We start from the raw sequence: 16,493 nt of genomic DNA on the forward strand, positions 1-16,493 counted from the left end.
TGTACAGAGGGTAGGGTCTAATCTATAAATTAAATATCTAACTAAAAATGTTTGGGGTTTTTTGTGCCAACAGGCAAAAAGACTAACACTACTAATTAATTAACAATACTACTAACTAACACTAATGCTAGCACAGTGCTCAAAGAAGCAGGCAGACACTACAGGGATTCTGTCTCACTGCTGTGATTGGTAGGGAACTGAGGGATAGTTGAGCCTATTCTGCCTTTTACACCTTTGGGTGGTCCAAGCACGAGTTGCAGATACTGGCCAAAAACATAATCCATGTGGACAGTCACTTGAGGAACTGAGTTTAAGCCCTGCTAAAAATGTCAAATTATCTCCACCCATGTCCAATTGGGGGAGGAAAAGAAGAGATGCATCCCTTCTCCAGTGCCAACAACATACTTCTCAAGTATCAAAAACAAGTGGTCTTCTACCAACAATCCAAGATTCCTCCCCAGTGTTCAGATCCAGCTATAGTCTGTATTTTGTTTTATTTTTTAATACTTCCCCAGAAATGATCACAGTAGGGTACTTTAAGAAGTCTTAGTACCAGCTTCAAATAGGTGTGACAATTCCTCAGAAAAGATTTTTGGCGTTTAATGTCCCCACCTTAAGCACACCCACATTATATGTCATTTGAAAGCTTATTTTATGTATGTTTAGATAAGGTATGATGTGGAACTGTCAAGTGGTGCCGTAAGCCTGTAGGCAAGGTGAAACAATGATACCCCAAATGAGTCTTTTTGTTGTTGGTGCTGCACACTTCCAGAAACACTGCAACATGACTATGACTACAGTTTTCACCATTTGAGTTAATTTCAACACCTTAGTGTGGTATTTATTGATCAAAGCTATCACACAACAATGTATTAAATTTTTTTAATTGGTTTTGCATGGGCAAGTATTTTTGCCACACGCCATTGGCATATGGCAAATATTGCAAAATGTTGATATACAAACAAGAAAACACGTTTTCACATCGTATATTCTTAATTGTCAAAGTATCTCAAATGATAATAGTTTTCAATTGAAATTTGCTGACCAAATATGTCTCTCACTGAAGGCTGTGCATCAGTAGCAGTAGATTGCATGTACTGCATAGTGGATAGATATAAATGTATGCGAATTCCTAATGTAATGCTTTTCTCTTTGTAAGCTTTTGTACGTTCTGTCTAGCATGTAGTCTGCCTGGTAGAAGGTTTTAATTTGTAACTGCCTACCCATGCAGTACTAGCCTTTGAAACATTCTAGAAACTAGCTTTTTAATTCAGTGACACTTATGCGCAGGTCAGTATTCGTGTTAGAGATGGCAAATCATAGCTTCGTATTATGAATATGCAAAAGCAATGAGAGAAAGAAGTGTTATAAACAAAAAGTGTGAAGACAAAGTCCACAAACAGGTCCTTGCCTCTGCTTGTTGACCCCCCTCAAAGAATTCTAGGAGATTGGTGAGGCATGATTTCCCTTTACAAAAAACATGTTGACTATTCCCCAACAAATTATGTTCATCTGTGTGTCTGACAATTTTGTTCTTTACTATAGTTTCAACCAGTTTACTTTACTATAGTTTCAACCAGTTCAACCGGTACTGAAGTCAGGCTTACTGACCTGTAATTGCCGGGGTCTCCTCTGGAGCTTTTTTTAAAAATTGGCATCACATTAGCTATCCTCCAGTCATTTGGTACAGAAGCTGATTTAAATGATAGGTTACAGACAACAGTTAGTAGTCCTGCAGTTTCACATTTGAGTTCCTTCAGAACTCTTAGGTGAATACCATCTGGTCCTGGTGACTTATTATTGTTTAGTTTATCAATTTGTTCCAAAACCTCCTCTAGTGACACCTCAGTCTGGGACAGTTCCTCAGATTTGTCACCTAAAAAGAATGGCTCAGGTTTGGGAATCTCCCTCACATCTGCAGCCGTGAAGACCGATGCAAAGAATTCATTTAGTTTCTCCGCAATGGCCTTATTGTCCTTGAGTGCTCTTTTATCATCTTGATCATCCAGTGGCCCCACTGGTTGTTTAGCAGGCTTTCTGCTTCTGATGTACTTAAACATTTTTTGCTATTACTTTTTGAGTCTTTGGCTAGCTGTTCTTCACATTCTTTTTTGGCCTTCCTAATTATATTTTTACACTTTATTTGCCAGAGTTTATTCTCCTTTCTATTTTCCTCATTAGGATTTAACTTCCACTTTTTAAAGGATGCCTTTTTGCCTCTCACTGCTTCTTGACAACTGTTCTTAGTCACGCAATAGGACCTGTGCCTACGTCCCTCATCCATGTCTATGGAACAGTGAGAAAAACAGAGAAAGCTGAATTAGAGCATCAGCTGGAACCTCAAGCAGAAAGACTTTGAGCTAAGAACATGCAACAAAGAAACCACAGTGTACATCAGAGATGCCATGCCAGTCATGCAAATGATGGCTGGAGGCAAATTCTACACATTCAATGTATTGGCTGCTGAGTACTTGAGGCAGGTACTAAAATGACTTGACAAAGCTAATTCTGTAATCCAAGTCTTTGCCAGTCTATGACAACAGGAACTCTGTGAAAACTGCAGAAAGACAGGACCAGACAGGATCTAAGATTAGACACAAGAAGTACCTGATGATTGGTAGATGCTCTGTTCCTCCATGGAAGAAGTTTCTAAATGTGGCATCCAACAAGAAGCCACTTGTAAAATTCTTCTATGAATATATGGTTTAACATGCACCCTAGACTGTAAGAGCATACCCAATTCAAACACTTTTTGACAGAGGCTTTTCAAATGGTGAAGTAGTAAAGATCATCACCAGTAGAGGTGTTGAGTACTGTATAAATTAGGGCTGTCGATTAATCGAGTTAACTCACGCGATTAACTCAAAAAGATTAATTGTGATTAAAAAAATGAATCGCGATTAATTGCAGTTTTAATTGCACTGTTAAACAATAGAATACAAATTTAAATTTATTAAATATTTTGGATGTTTTTCTACATTTTCATATATATTGTGTTTGTAATTGAAATCAAAGTGTATATTTTTTATTACAAATATTTGCACTGTAAAATGATAAAAGAAATAGTATTTTTCAATTCATCTCATACAAGTACTGTAGTGCAATCTCTTCGTCAAGAAAGTGCAACTTACAAATGTAGATTTTTCTTGTTACATAATTGCACTCAAGACAAACAAGCGTGTTTACCTTTACAGGAGATAATGCTGCCCTCTTCTTATTTACAAAGGCACGAGAACTTGAGAACAGGCATTTGCATGGCACTTTTGTAGCCAGCATTGCAAGGTATTTATGTGCCAGATATGCTAAACATTCGTATGCCCCTTCATGCTTTGGCCACCATTCTAGAGGAGATGCTTCCTTGCTGATGATGCTCATTAAAAAAATGTGTTAATTAAATTTGTGACTGAATTTCTTGGGAGAGAATTGTATGTCCCCTGCTCTGTTTTACCCACATTCTGCCATGTATTTCATGTTATAGCAGTATCAGATGACCCAGCACATGTTGTTCGTTTTAAGAACACTTTCACTGCAGATTTCACAAAACACAAAGAAGGTACCAATGTGATATTTCTAAAGATTGCTACAGCACTCGACCCATGGTTTAAGAATCTGAAGTGCCTTCCAAAATCTGAAAGGGAAAGGTGTGGAGCATGCTTTCAGAAGTCTTAAAAGAACAAAACTCTGATGCGGAAACTACAGAACCCGAACCATCAAAAAAGAAAATCAATCTTCTGCTGGTGGCATCTGATTCAGATAATGAAAATGAACATGCGTCAGTCCACACTGCTTTGGATTGTTATCAAGCAGAATCCATCATCAGCATGGACGCATGTCCCCTGGAATGGTGGTTGAAGCATGAAGGGACATATGAATCTTTAGCGCATCTGGAACATAAATATCTTGCGACGCTGGCTACAATAGTGCCATAAGAACACCTGTTCTCGCTTCCAGGTGACATTGTAAACAAGAAGTGGGCAGCATTATCTCCTACAAATGTAAACAAACTTGTTTGTCTGAGCGATTGGCTGAACAAGAAGTAGGACTGAGTGGACTTGCAGGCGCTAAAATTTTACATTGTTCTGTTTTTGAGTGCAGTTATGTAACAAAAAAAATCTAAATTTCTAAGTTGCACTTTCACAACAAAGATTGCACTACAGTACTTAAGTGAATTGAAAAATACTATTTTTTTTTACAGTGCAAATACTTGTAATAAAAAATAAGTATAAAGTGAGCACTGTACCTTTGTATTCTGTGTTGTAATTGAAATCAATATTTGAAAATGTAGAAAACATCCACAAATATTTAAATAAATAGTATTCTATTATTGTGTAACAGTGGGATTATGAAAATATTTAAACAGAAAATGAGCTGCAGTTTAGATAACATCTGGACTGTTATGCTGGAGAAAGACAGACATAAATGAAGTAAGCGGAGTCAAAAGAACAATATGTCATGTGTCAATAGGATGCATTGAAAAACGTAAAGACTACAATTTGTGAATATGTTCTTCATGTCAGCATGAAGTGGAAGCTTTTTATTGCATGTAAGGAAATGATGAATGCTCAGTCTAAAGAACTGTTGCAAATTTCTCTGGAAAGCATTGGACAGCTCCATCTACTACTTCAGGCAACTTTCTATACCACATTAATATCTCTTATTTTTTTAATAGACAATCTCAGTTTTCACTTTATATAACCTGAATGATGTGCAGTGTCATCTGTGTGGGGGGATTTTATTTTTATGAGCATACATAAATTAAGATGAAAATATGATGCTGAATTGTATGCTCTAGTGAATCCTACACGTACAACTTCAAGTTAAAACTTCCAGATTTACAGGCACTTTGCTCTCACTTCTCAGAATGTGCTATAACCACAGAATATCCACAGCCATGAATTTATAGAGCACATAGCAATGAAATACCAGTAAGCAGATATTATTACCTTAAGTTGTGGAGAAAAAGGATGGGAAAGCTACCTGTAACTATTCATTTGACCTTCAGCTTTCTCTTCCTTGTTAGTATTGCATTGTTAACATGAGATATTTGAAACTGCCTCTTGAGACACTCTCCCTCAAAAGTCATTGGTGTACATCCAAAACTTTGTGGAGTCAGTTTTCCACAGAGATGCAGAATTTTCTCAATCAGACCGAGACATCCCACACAGCAGTGAGCAGTCCTGCACTGCTTCTCAGGCTACTCAGCATCTTCACTCCCGGATTACCTATTGTGAAATTAATGCATTCCAGAAAAAGGTGGAATTACTTCAGCTTCCGGCTGGGAGGATGGAGGTAAAGCATTCCTTGATTTTCTTGACACTACAAATGATGCAAAACCAAACATGCTTATGGATGAGGGACATATAGGTCAGAATGTGACTATTGTTCCATTTACCTCCTTAAAGAATGAATCATCAGGGCAAGCAAAGGTTTTCTTCCATCCATCTGTTGCCCATAAGACAACTTTTCATCATCCAGCTAATATTGAGAAAATTGTTTATCCTTTACCCCTCACTCATTGTCACTTGCAATGTTAGATGGCTCTCTAAAGACTGATTCTACTTATGACAACATATCTGGACTACTACAGATGTTGAATGCACACTTACCAGTAGTAAAAAAAATCAGGGTAATTCAAAGTTGTTCAGGAACAATTCAGAAAATATAAGGGAGAATTCTTGTCACATTTGTAACAGGGAAAAGCCACCACAACCAGCTAATTATGATATAAAAGTCTCTTGGGTGGGCTGTAATGATATGTGCTCTCGGTGGTTTCGCTGTTGTCTGCCAGCTGCTGTAGACAGGAGTCTACATATATATGCAAACGGTGTTTAGTGGCTAACTTAGAATTAGTTGTGCTGTACCAAGCCAAGGTGACTTCCAGAGGGGGCTTAATGGAATGGGAAGGACGGCATGAAAATAAGAATTCATAACATGCTGGTTGGCTATTCTTTTCATCTTAACTTATTTTCTTTCTTATAAGCTCTGTTGCTCATATTTATATGTGTTAACTGTGGACACATGACATTCTGGTGTGAGAATGAGGGGAAGGTAGAAACAGTTCCTTTGGTCTTCTTCCTCCCACAGCTTCTCTGCTGAGCGCCCAGGTATGGTGTATAGAATGAGCTAACTATGAGTAGGCTAGCAGGTTCACTTATAGAATTGTTCTGAAGCATGAGTGTCTTAGCTTCTCAGCATGGGTCAGCAAGGAGGACCTAACCACCATAGAAATGGTAGAGCATAAAGGAAACCAGAGACGTGGCAGCAGCTTTTTAAAAAGACAATATTTATTTCACCAGATTTTACAGTCACTTTCAGTCCCGTTTCTCCATGATCATTGTGCGTCAAGTGTGATCAAAGTAATTGCTTTCTGGGAAGTCCAAAGTTTCTATAGGGAGACAGGTCCCACCCAGTGTGTCAAAATTCAGTACCTTCTTCTGTAACTTTTTCAAGCAAGAGAATCTCTTCAGGCCTCTACCGAAGTGTCCCCATAGGTTTAATCTTCTCAGGATCCTTGGAACTGCATTTCTTACCCTGAATGTTATTCTTAATACACCTCTACCCCAGTATAATGCGATCCGATATAACACGAATTCAGATATAACGCGGAAAAGCAAAAATGGTTTTCTGTCTTGTCTACAACATTGGTTCTCAAACTGGGGGTCACAACCCCTCAGGAGATCGCAACTCGGTTATGTGGGGGGTTGTGAGCCTCGACCCCAGCATGCGGCTGCTAGTTGTGAGCCCCGACCCCTGTGTGGATCTGCGGGGCTACAAGCCCTGACCCCGGCATGTGGCTCTGAGTCCTGACCCCAACCCCTGTGCCAGGCTATGAGCCCTGACCTTGGCCCCAGCGCGCGCCTGCGAGCCCCGGCCCCGGCGCCAGGCTGCGAGCCCCGGCCCCGACAGGGACGCATGGCTGCGAGCCCCAGCCCCGACAGGGACGCGTGGCTGCGAGCCCCGGACATCAGATGCGCCCTTTCTAAAACAACACCAAGAATAAAACTTTTTGTGTCAAATACTGTATTAATAACGGAAATGCTCAAAGCCAAAGCAAGTTCGATGTAACGCGGTTTCACCTATACTGTGGTAAGATTTTTTGGCTCCTGAGGACCGTGTTATATCAGGGGAGAGGTGTATTCTCTTAAGAGCCTGCCTTTACCTGGCATTGTCTCTCCTCCTGCCAAGCCTGTATTGCAAAGGCCCCAGAACCCTCCCACTCCCAGCAGGCTTTGCTGAGGATTAATGGCCTATTGAAGCCAGATGGACCACATCCTAGTTCTAATTCCTGTGGTAGTCACAAACTATCTACAGTCTGCTTCTTGGTAAGTCTCACTTCTTAAAGGGCTTGGGTTTTTTTTCCTTCCTTTTCCTCGTGTGACAGTTTACTCTCTTACAATGAGATTCTGGCCTCCCACATAGATGCCTATTGGCAAAATAAACTCCAGCTGGGAGGAATGAGTCATGTAAAACTGCCTTGATCCCAAACAGCACTGATTGTGGTGCTTCAGAAAGTGGCAAGAGACTTCACAGTTGTGGCAAAGGTTTTAAGGTGCCAGTGGTTTCTTGATATATGTATGCCAATAGAGTTCAATTTCCTTTCCTTTATTGGAAGTTTCCATCTCACTCCTGTATTATGACCAAGACTAGGCAGATGTTAGTTGTGGTGATATAAATGTTTGGCGTGATGAACTATAGAATAAACATGTAGGATATGGTTGAGCAGGACCATAAGGATAATATGGACTGTTCATCACTAGGCAGTAAATTCTGTACAGACACACACACACACACACACACACACACACAGAAACTATGTTAAAAGAATATCAACATTGCAAAATCAAGCACTGAAAAGCTAGGAAATGCCAAAATTAAGGTTGCCTGTGCAACCTTAATTCAGCCCCCTTGTGCATCTGCATTAAGACAGAGTCTTTAATTACATGATCACATATTATTTTTTTCCATAGTATTCCTGCTTCATTGAGTGGTCAGGATGGGGCTTTCTCTGGTGAGGCATAAGATTGTGTAGTCAAGGAGACTTGTCTATAATACCCCTACTTCATTTGTTGCAGAAGATGGAACATGTTATTGAATGAAACACAGAACTGCAGGAAGAGTGAGGATGGTTGATTGCAACCCTGGAGAACTAGATTCTATTTCTACCTCTTCCAGAGTTTGTATGTGATGTGAGGCATGACACTTGGACCAAACTTTGCACAGGTGGTCACTAAATATATTCCTCATTTTCAGGGTGCCTGACTTGAGACCTGTGGGTTTAACTTGCAGAAGTGCTGAGCACTCACAGCTGTAACTGTGTCAACAGGAGCTGTGCTTTGAATGTATTGCTATGTACTTTGAAGAAAATCAGGTCCCAGGTGTTTCAACAGGGGCACCCAAAATTTATGGATTTTTTTAACCTTAAACTCTGTGCCTCAGTACCTCATCTGTAAAATAGGGATAATACTCACTCACCTCACAGGGGTGTTGTGAAGATAAATTCATTAAAGTTTGTGAAGCATTCAGATAATATAGAGATTAGTACCATGGAAAAGCCCATGAGGAAATTAATATGCCTGTCTTCAGAGCAGGGTCTGAATACAGTGCACTAAATTAGACATGGAGTCACATATTGAACAATGAGGAGAAAACAAAACATTGAATAGCTCCCCATAAGTGAGCACTGTCCATCCTGTGCACTGAATGAGGCAGGGGGCTGTGGAAAAAATGGTATATGATCATGTAATTAAAGACTATATCCCACTGAATACACTGGAGATGGGGGAGAGGACAAATTAAGGATGCCCGCCCCCGTAAATTATATGCACAAACGCTAACTGTAAAAACAGAAATTCCATTAAGTGGCATCACAATGACAGATGGGCACAGATTATTTTGCCCATTTCCCCCCAAGCTCGACCACTTCTGCCCCATCCCCTCAAACCTGTTCCTGTAGCAGCCCTGTCTCGTCCACAGCCCCGGCTTCTTGTCCCAGTCCTGTTCTCCTTACCTGGCCAGTACCAGTCTTCACTCTTCAGACTCCTCATTCCACTCACCCAAGCAAATCTCCTTGCCCAACAAGTCTTAGTTTCTCCCCAACACCCAGTTTCCCTCTTTCCCCACAAGGCTCCTTGTTCAAATCCACTCCCACTATTCCACCCCTCCCAGTACAGCTCTTGTCCCCTTTTCTTTCAAACTGGGCAGCTTTCTCCATGGTGCCTGGGCCCAGAATGGTGGACATTCAGAACGTAGGAGACACAGGCATCCTGCTGTTAGTTCTGGTAGTAGGCCCACAGCAGCCCGGAATTGCAGTTGTAGGGGGAAAGTCCTGCAGATGGAATCTTCAGGGAATTTAGGTGCAAAACTGAAGCAAAATTCTAGAGTGCGAGCTGCAATTTTTCAAAGCCTTCTAACTCAGCCAGATTTTGGCGGATTTTCACGGGGATGGCAATCTGACACAAAAGCCACTTCCTGCCAAATTTCATATCCCTGCTCCAAAATAAGGGGGCACTAGAGCTCAGAGAACAGTTTGCCAGAATTTTTTTTAAAATGGGCAAAATCAGTGTATTTTCCCCTATCCTCATTCTGGGAACAGCATAACCATTTTAATTTAAATTTTCCCCTTTCTCCCAATGGCTTCATTGGGAGTTGAGGGTGCTGAGCTCACAGGTTCAAACCAAAAGGGATTCAGTTGACTCCAGTTATCTCCATGGAAGATGGGTTCCTGCTAAATACTACAACGAGATTATTTAGAAATTTTTGAGGATAGGAGGGGACCACAGGTTTGTTTGCTTTTTTAATGATATAATATAGGGCTGTACATCTTAGAAGGGAGAAGAGGAAGGTGAAGTTGGCTGCCTTCGCCTACTTAAATGTTCCCATATCTCAAAGAAGAGGGTCCTCAATGGAATAATTTTCTTTGCAATATACAGTACTGCCACAGTATGTTGCTAAAACAAGTAGTTTACTTAATATTCAATACAGAATTAAAGGCTTGTAAAAAGAGCACCTGCAATTATACTAACTAGTATTAAAAATGCAACAGCGCTTGCCATAATTCTTCGGTGTATACATTTGACTGGGATTAGAAATGAGGTTTTTCTCTCTATCCATAAATAAGCAAGTGTACTATATGTTCATGGGTTTTTTTGTCTGTCCATGGAGTAGCAGGTGTAGGATATAAGATGCTAAATCATTGGCAACGATGACAGGATGCTTATGCTATCTCTGCAAGCAAGCACTTGGGTAACTTACTCACTAGCTCTGTCTTTCCAAAGGCACTCCAGCTGGTTATTTACATTGGGATCTTCCTGAACTAATGGTTAGGTACAGAAGGGAATAAGTGATCTGGACAGGTACCCTCCCCTGTCTTGAAAAAAAAAATAAAAAAATTGGAATTGTGAGGGGCCAGTAACATGACTTGGATAAGGTTTCTTTTCCTCTTTCTTCCCTTGTAACTCATGCTGCTGTTCCCAATAATTTAAAAAATAATATGGTCTTTATTTAATGATTTTTTTAATTTGCTGTGTAAATAAACTATTTTTTTCTTGACAAACATTTTTGTGTAATGTTTAGCGAGATGAGAAAAGTAAAATTCTTCAATGGTTAAGTGACTTTTACACCAAATATTTGGACAACTTTCGTCTGTACATGTGTTCAATTAAATACAAAAATCCATTCACTTCATGTCTTTAAAGTAATGTAAGGATATGGCAATTTCTCTATGATATGCTATGTATCTGAATCAGATCCTTCCAACATAGTTCAGCACTCAAGATGCTCTTCTGATTGGTGTTGTACAAATACCATAGACAATCCAAAGACTCATGGATTACTACTTTCAAGTGTGTGTTTAATGGTCCTTTGTTTCACTTCTAGGCAAGGCAAAACATGAACACTGGGTAGTAATACTATAGAAAATAATGTTCATTAAATAGGATTCCTCCTACCTGTTAGCATATGCAAAAAAGACAATTCTTAGGAAGGAATGCTCTAGCTCAGTTTACCACCCGAATGAGCCAATCTGCCAGAAATAAAAGGGTGTTTTTTTCTTTCAGAAAAATTCACCACCAATTGCTAAATGAGAATTATACACCAATGCTAGGAGCCTGCATAATAAACAAGAGGAACTGGAATTGTTCATTTATGAGCATAAATTCAATCTAGTTGGTATTACTGAAACCTGATGGGATGATTCACACAAATGGAATGTTAACGTTAATTATTATAACCTATTTAGAAAGGAACAAGTGGGCAAAAGGGCAGGGGGGAAAGGAACTCTGCATCAAAAATGACATTACCTGTTTCAAGTCACTGATAACTTGAAAGAAACTGAATGCTTAGAGTGTTGTTCCATAACCGATAAAGCACAAGATGGGGTACTAGTTGGTATCTGTTATAGACCACTAGATCACACTATGGAACAGAATGACCACTTCCTTACGCATGTATCTACAATGTGTAGGGAAAAAAGCTGTGTGGTCGGGGGGGGGACATTAATTTGGGTGACACATGCTGGAGGTTTCATGCTGTCAGTACTAAAAGGTCCTTAGAATTTCTAAACATAATAGATGACAATTTCCTAAATCAACAAATGTTGCAGCCAACATGGAGGAATTCTATATTAGACCTTGTCTTAACAGATAAAGAGGAACTGATCTCAGAACTAAAAGTTAATGATAGCATAGGTACTTGGTGCTTTAATAGGGGCAATTTCACAGAGCGGAAAACAATTCTGAGCCAGATCAGGTGGGAGAAAGAATTTAATTAGAAAAATGTGAATGATGATTTGGAATCATTTAAGAACACCTTATTAGATGGCCCAAAAGCCACAAGTGAGGAATAAGGCTGTGTTGGTTTAAAAAACAGCCTAGTTAAGACAGGAAGTGAAAGCAGCTGTAATATATATATATAAGCAAAGGGAAGAAAGGGGGAGTTGATTGTAATGAATATAAATCAGAAGTTAGGAACTGAGATGTGTTAGTATCTGATGCAAAGCTTACTGACATCAATGAAGACATCCATTGACAGTAGTGGGCTTTGGCTCAGGCTCTGAGTTGGGTACAGAAAAATCTCGATTGTAAAAAACATCAAAAGAGAACTGGGCTTTTTTCATGCGCCATTCACAAAAGGAGAATGAAGCAGGAAATGACAGTCTTCCCGGATCACAAAATGGCAACACACCTCTAAAAGACCATAGTCCTTGAAAGCCCAGATTGGGGCTCTTTATGGACATAGTAGCAATATAGAAAATTGAATCTGTAAGAAAAATAAGGAATGGGAGGAATACAGCTGCCATACTGCACACCAACTTTGGTCTCTTCTCTAGCTCCATAGTTCTTTCCGCATAAAGCTGAAGCTCCAGGTTTTTATTTTTAAGGCTTTGCCTTCCCTATATCTTTCCTCCTCTTACTCCTAATCCTGTGCTCCATAGTCTGCCCCATTCTTCCTGCCTTGTTCACATTGTCTCTTTCCACTCTTGCCTTTTTGCAGTTCCCTGAAATTACATCCGTCTCTCTGACAGGTTTCAGAGTAGCAGCCATGTTAGTCTCTAAGGTGCCACAAGTACTCCTTTTCTTTTTGCGAATACAGACTAACAAATTTATTTGAGCATAAGCTTTCGTGAGCTACAGCTCACTTCATCGGATGCAGCTGTAGCTCACGAAAGCTTATGCTCAAATAAATTTGTTAGTCTCAAAGGTGCCACAAGTACTCCTATCCTTCTCTCTGTGCACAAACTTCCTTCCAAACTCATTCCTTTCTCCTTCTTCTCTACTCCTGTGTTATCTGTGGCTCACTCTTTTTAAACTAAAGAAATATTTAACTCTTATATTATAAATGAACTCCTGTCTTTTTGTTTTAACCCTAGTCACTCCTTTCCCTATTACTTTCTTGGGATATTATCTTCATTTTCAGTGTTTGTCTTATGTTGATTGTAAGCTCTTTGGGGCAGGGACCATGGGTTTTGTGTTTTGCTTTTTTAAAACCTTGGCAGCACTATCTAAAGTTAATATTTACTTAGTGTCATAATGGAATTCACCAGTACATCATTGAGCCACTTCTGAAAAATTCTGAACCTCTTGCTGAGGAAAATAACTTGGCTCCTGTCTTGAAGCACCCTATCAAAGGCCTGAAATGTAATAAAATACTCTGAAATTACTGATGAATCACATTAACCACTGGATTAATTTTTTTCCAACCAGGATCTATAAGGGACTGAGTGTGATGAAGTGGGGGATTTTCTTAGTGCTTTGCATGAACACTGTGTGCATCTGTTTCCCTTGTGTGTTGTGTGTTTAACGAGATGGTGGGAGAGGGTGTTTGTTGTTGCAGAGGACCAGGTGTGACCTTGCCTAGCAGCCAGACCCGGACAAGGGCCTGGAGATTGGGTACCCTAGCAACTTGTGACTGGGAGGCCCAGCCCAGCTCTGAAGTCAGCCGGTCCTGGCCAGTGGTAGGACCCTGTTGGCCTGACCATCCGGTTCCAGCCAGTGGGGGACAAAGGATGGAAGAGAGGAGGCCCAGGCAGCCTGTTTACCTGGGACCGAGGACAGAGGATTGGCTTTCGGGAAGGTGATATAGGATGATCAGCAAAAAGGAGGGAGCTGCTGAACTGGGGTGAGACAGAGCAGCCAGAGCTCACCTGGGTGCCAAGAGGAGAGCTAGATGGACTGTGCTGAGGGATGCTAGGCCTGAGGTCCCTGAGAAGTGACTGTGCTGTGTTCAGACATTCAATAAACCCTACTGTTTTACACTGGCTGAGAGTCACTCCAGTCTAGAGAACAGTGTTGCATTGTTCCCTCTGGGTGTGGAGGGCCTGGGGGTCCAGAGTGAGTGGACTCCCTGAGGGGCCCTATTGTGAGAGATGGGTATGCAGAAAGTTCAGAGGTATGGTCCCAGGAGATGGTGGGGCCAGAGGGCCGAGCCCCAGCGAGAGAGTGCAACCTTCACTAAAGCTGTCACACTGAAGGGGATTACTCCCAGGGGCCACATGGAGCCAAGGAGCACGAGCCATGTGAGTCCATGACACCGAGCAATAAAAGTGTGGCACATAGGAAGGTATTTATTTCCTAGCCCATCACATGATATGGGTTAGAGCTCCTCCCCCCACCACTGAAAAAATAATATTCATGTCATAAAGTAGTAGTATCCAGTGATGAGCTGCCAAAATGTTAACAACTAGTTCCCTCCTCACCCCACAAAGGGTCGTGGCCCACTCCAGCCTCCCGGGACTCCTGCCCCATCCAACCCCCCGCATTCCTTGACAACCCCTCCTGGGACCCCTGCCCCATCCACCTCCCTCCCCTGTCCCCTGCCTGCCCCCAGAACCGGGCAGGAGGGTCTCATGGGCCACCGTAGTGGGTGCCCACCCTGCCCCTAAGAGCCAGAGGGACCTGCTGGGGGGCGAGGTGGGGAGTCCCGGCAGTGCTTACCTGGGGCAGCTCCTGGGAAGCATCTGGCAGGTCCCTCTGGCTCCTAGGGGCGGGGGAGCGTAGCTAGGCAGGGAGCAGGGGGAGCGGCTGCTCCCCCCACTGATCACATCAAAAGTGGTGCCTTAGGCACCAACTCCATGGGTGCTCCGGAGCTGGAGCATCCACGGGGAAAATTTGGTGGGTGCAGAGCACCCACCGGCAGCTCCCCACCCCGCGCCTGGCCCCAGCTCACCTCCGCTCCGCCTCCGCCCCTGAACACACCGCCCTGCTCCGCTTCTCCACCCCACCCCCCCGGTTTCCCGCAAATCAGCTGTTCGCGCGGGAAGCCGGGGAGGGCTGAGAAACAGGTGGCGGCTTCGCGCTCAGGCCCAGGGAGGTGGAGGTGAGCTGGGGCAGGGAGCAGTTCCCTTGCACGCCCCCCGAGTTACCTGCTGCGGCGCGGGCAGCCCTCCTTGCGCCCCCCCGCCCCAGCTCACCTCCGTTCTGCCTCCCTGGACCTGAGCGAGAAGCCGCCGCCTGCTTCTCAGCCCTCCCTGGCTTCCCGCCCAAACAGCTGATTCGCGGGAAGCTGGGGGGGGTGGGGGCGGTGAAGTAGAGCGGGGCAGCGCTTTCAGGGGAGAAGGCAGAGGCGGAGCGAAGATGAGGTGAGCTGGGGCCGGGCGGGGAGCTGCCGGTGGGTGCTCTGCACCCACCAAATTTTCCCCGTGGGTGTTCCAGCCCCAGAACACCACGGAGTCGGCACCTAAGGCGCCACTTTTGGCTGGTTGTTAAATTTAGAAGCCAGTTCTAAAAGGGCTTCTAAATTTAACAACGGCTTCCAGCGAACCGGTGTGAACCGGCTCCAGCTCACCATTGGTAGTATCCACCTACTCCAATGGCTTGTTACATTTTTTCCTTTTTAAAAAAGGATGCAAATATAACAGACACAAATTCATATACTAATTAATAAAAATACAAAGAGAAACAGCCAGGATGCAAGGAAATGTATTAGACAGCTGTTAGTGTTAGGTGACCAGGTCATAGGAGGTCAGGCCTTCTGGTCAGAGCAGGAGTCATGCCTAGTGGTCAGAGTCAAAATGCCAGGCCCATGTGTTGAGACAGAGGCAGTAATCAGAGTCAAGGTCAGAATCAGATTACCCAGAGTCAGGAAAGGCAGGAGCAGGGCTGGGTGCAGGGCAGAGTCTAGATTAGAGTAAGGCTGGGTGCAAGGTAGGGTCCAGGCAGGAGCAGGGCTTGGAATGAGGCAAACACAGGCAGATAGAATTCACAGGCATGTACACTGAACAGCCACTGATCCTCTGCAGCTGCTGGGCTAAAGAGCAAGCCGCCAGACAGCTTTAGCCAATCAGGTGGTTCTGTTGTGGCCCAGCTGTGCTCTTTGGCTGCCCAATGACTGGGTAGGTGCAGCTGCAGGCCCTTATTCCTGATAGTCAGTAACTATCATTTTTGAACCTCGTTTTGTTCTCAGAACTGTTGCTTCTGCAGTAGCTGATCTGATACTGAGCCTGTGTTTTCTGCTTCTGGTGTCTCGTATCATCAATGAGTGGATGAACATATATTACTTCAGTGAAAGAAATGCTGTTAGTGTTCTGGATGCTCTCAAGAAATAGAGGGTATGTCCTTTGTGATTTTGTTTATATTTCTTGGGTTGTTCCTGAAGGACAGACCCTCTGGGGTGATTTTAATATGTGACCTTTTGTGGAGGGTATAGCTAGTCACTTAGCAGGTTGCTGTCCACTTTGTTTTGAAATCTAACCCTTTCGTACTTGCGGGGGGGAATCTTTGGTTTTCTTGTCATAGTATTTCTTCTGTTCTAGTTCCTAGCTGATAACTCTCTTGTAAGCAATTCAGCGTAAATTTGAAGTTTGTTAGAGTACTAATACTTTTGTTCTTCTGCCTATGATTTGCTGATATTTTTATCCTAAAAGTTTAAAATAAAATTGAGATTTTTCTAACAGTGGTGATTATTAATCTTTGAAATCTGCAAGGTTTCTCTTTCAAATTCTTTGTTGTTTCCTTTGACTCTTATCTAATTTCTGGGCATAGTTAAGTGCTTGATGTTAG

Source organism: Chelonia mydas, chromosome 4 (assembly GCF_015237465.2).
Source record: "Chelonia mydas isolate rCheMyd1 chromosome 4, rCheMyd1.pri.v2, whole genome shotgun sequence".
In the NCBI taxonomy this organism is placed as follows: Eukaryota; Metazoa; Chordata; order Testudines; family Cheloniidae; genus Chelonia; species Chelonia mydas.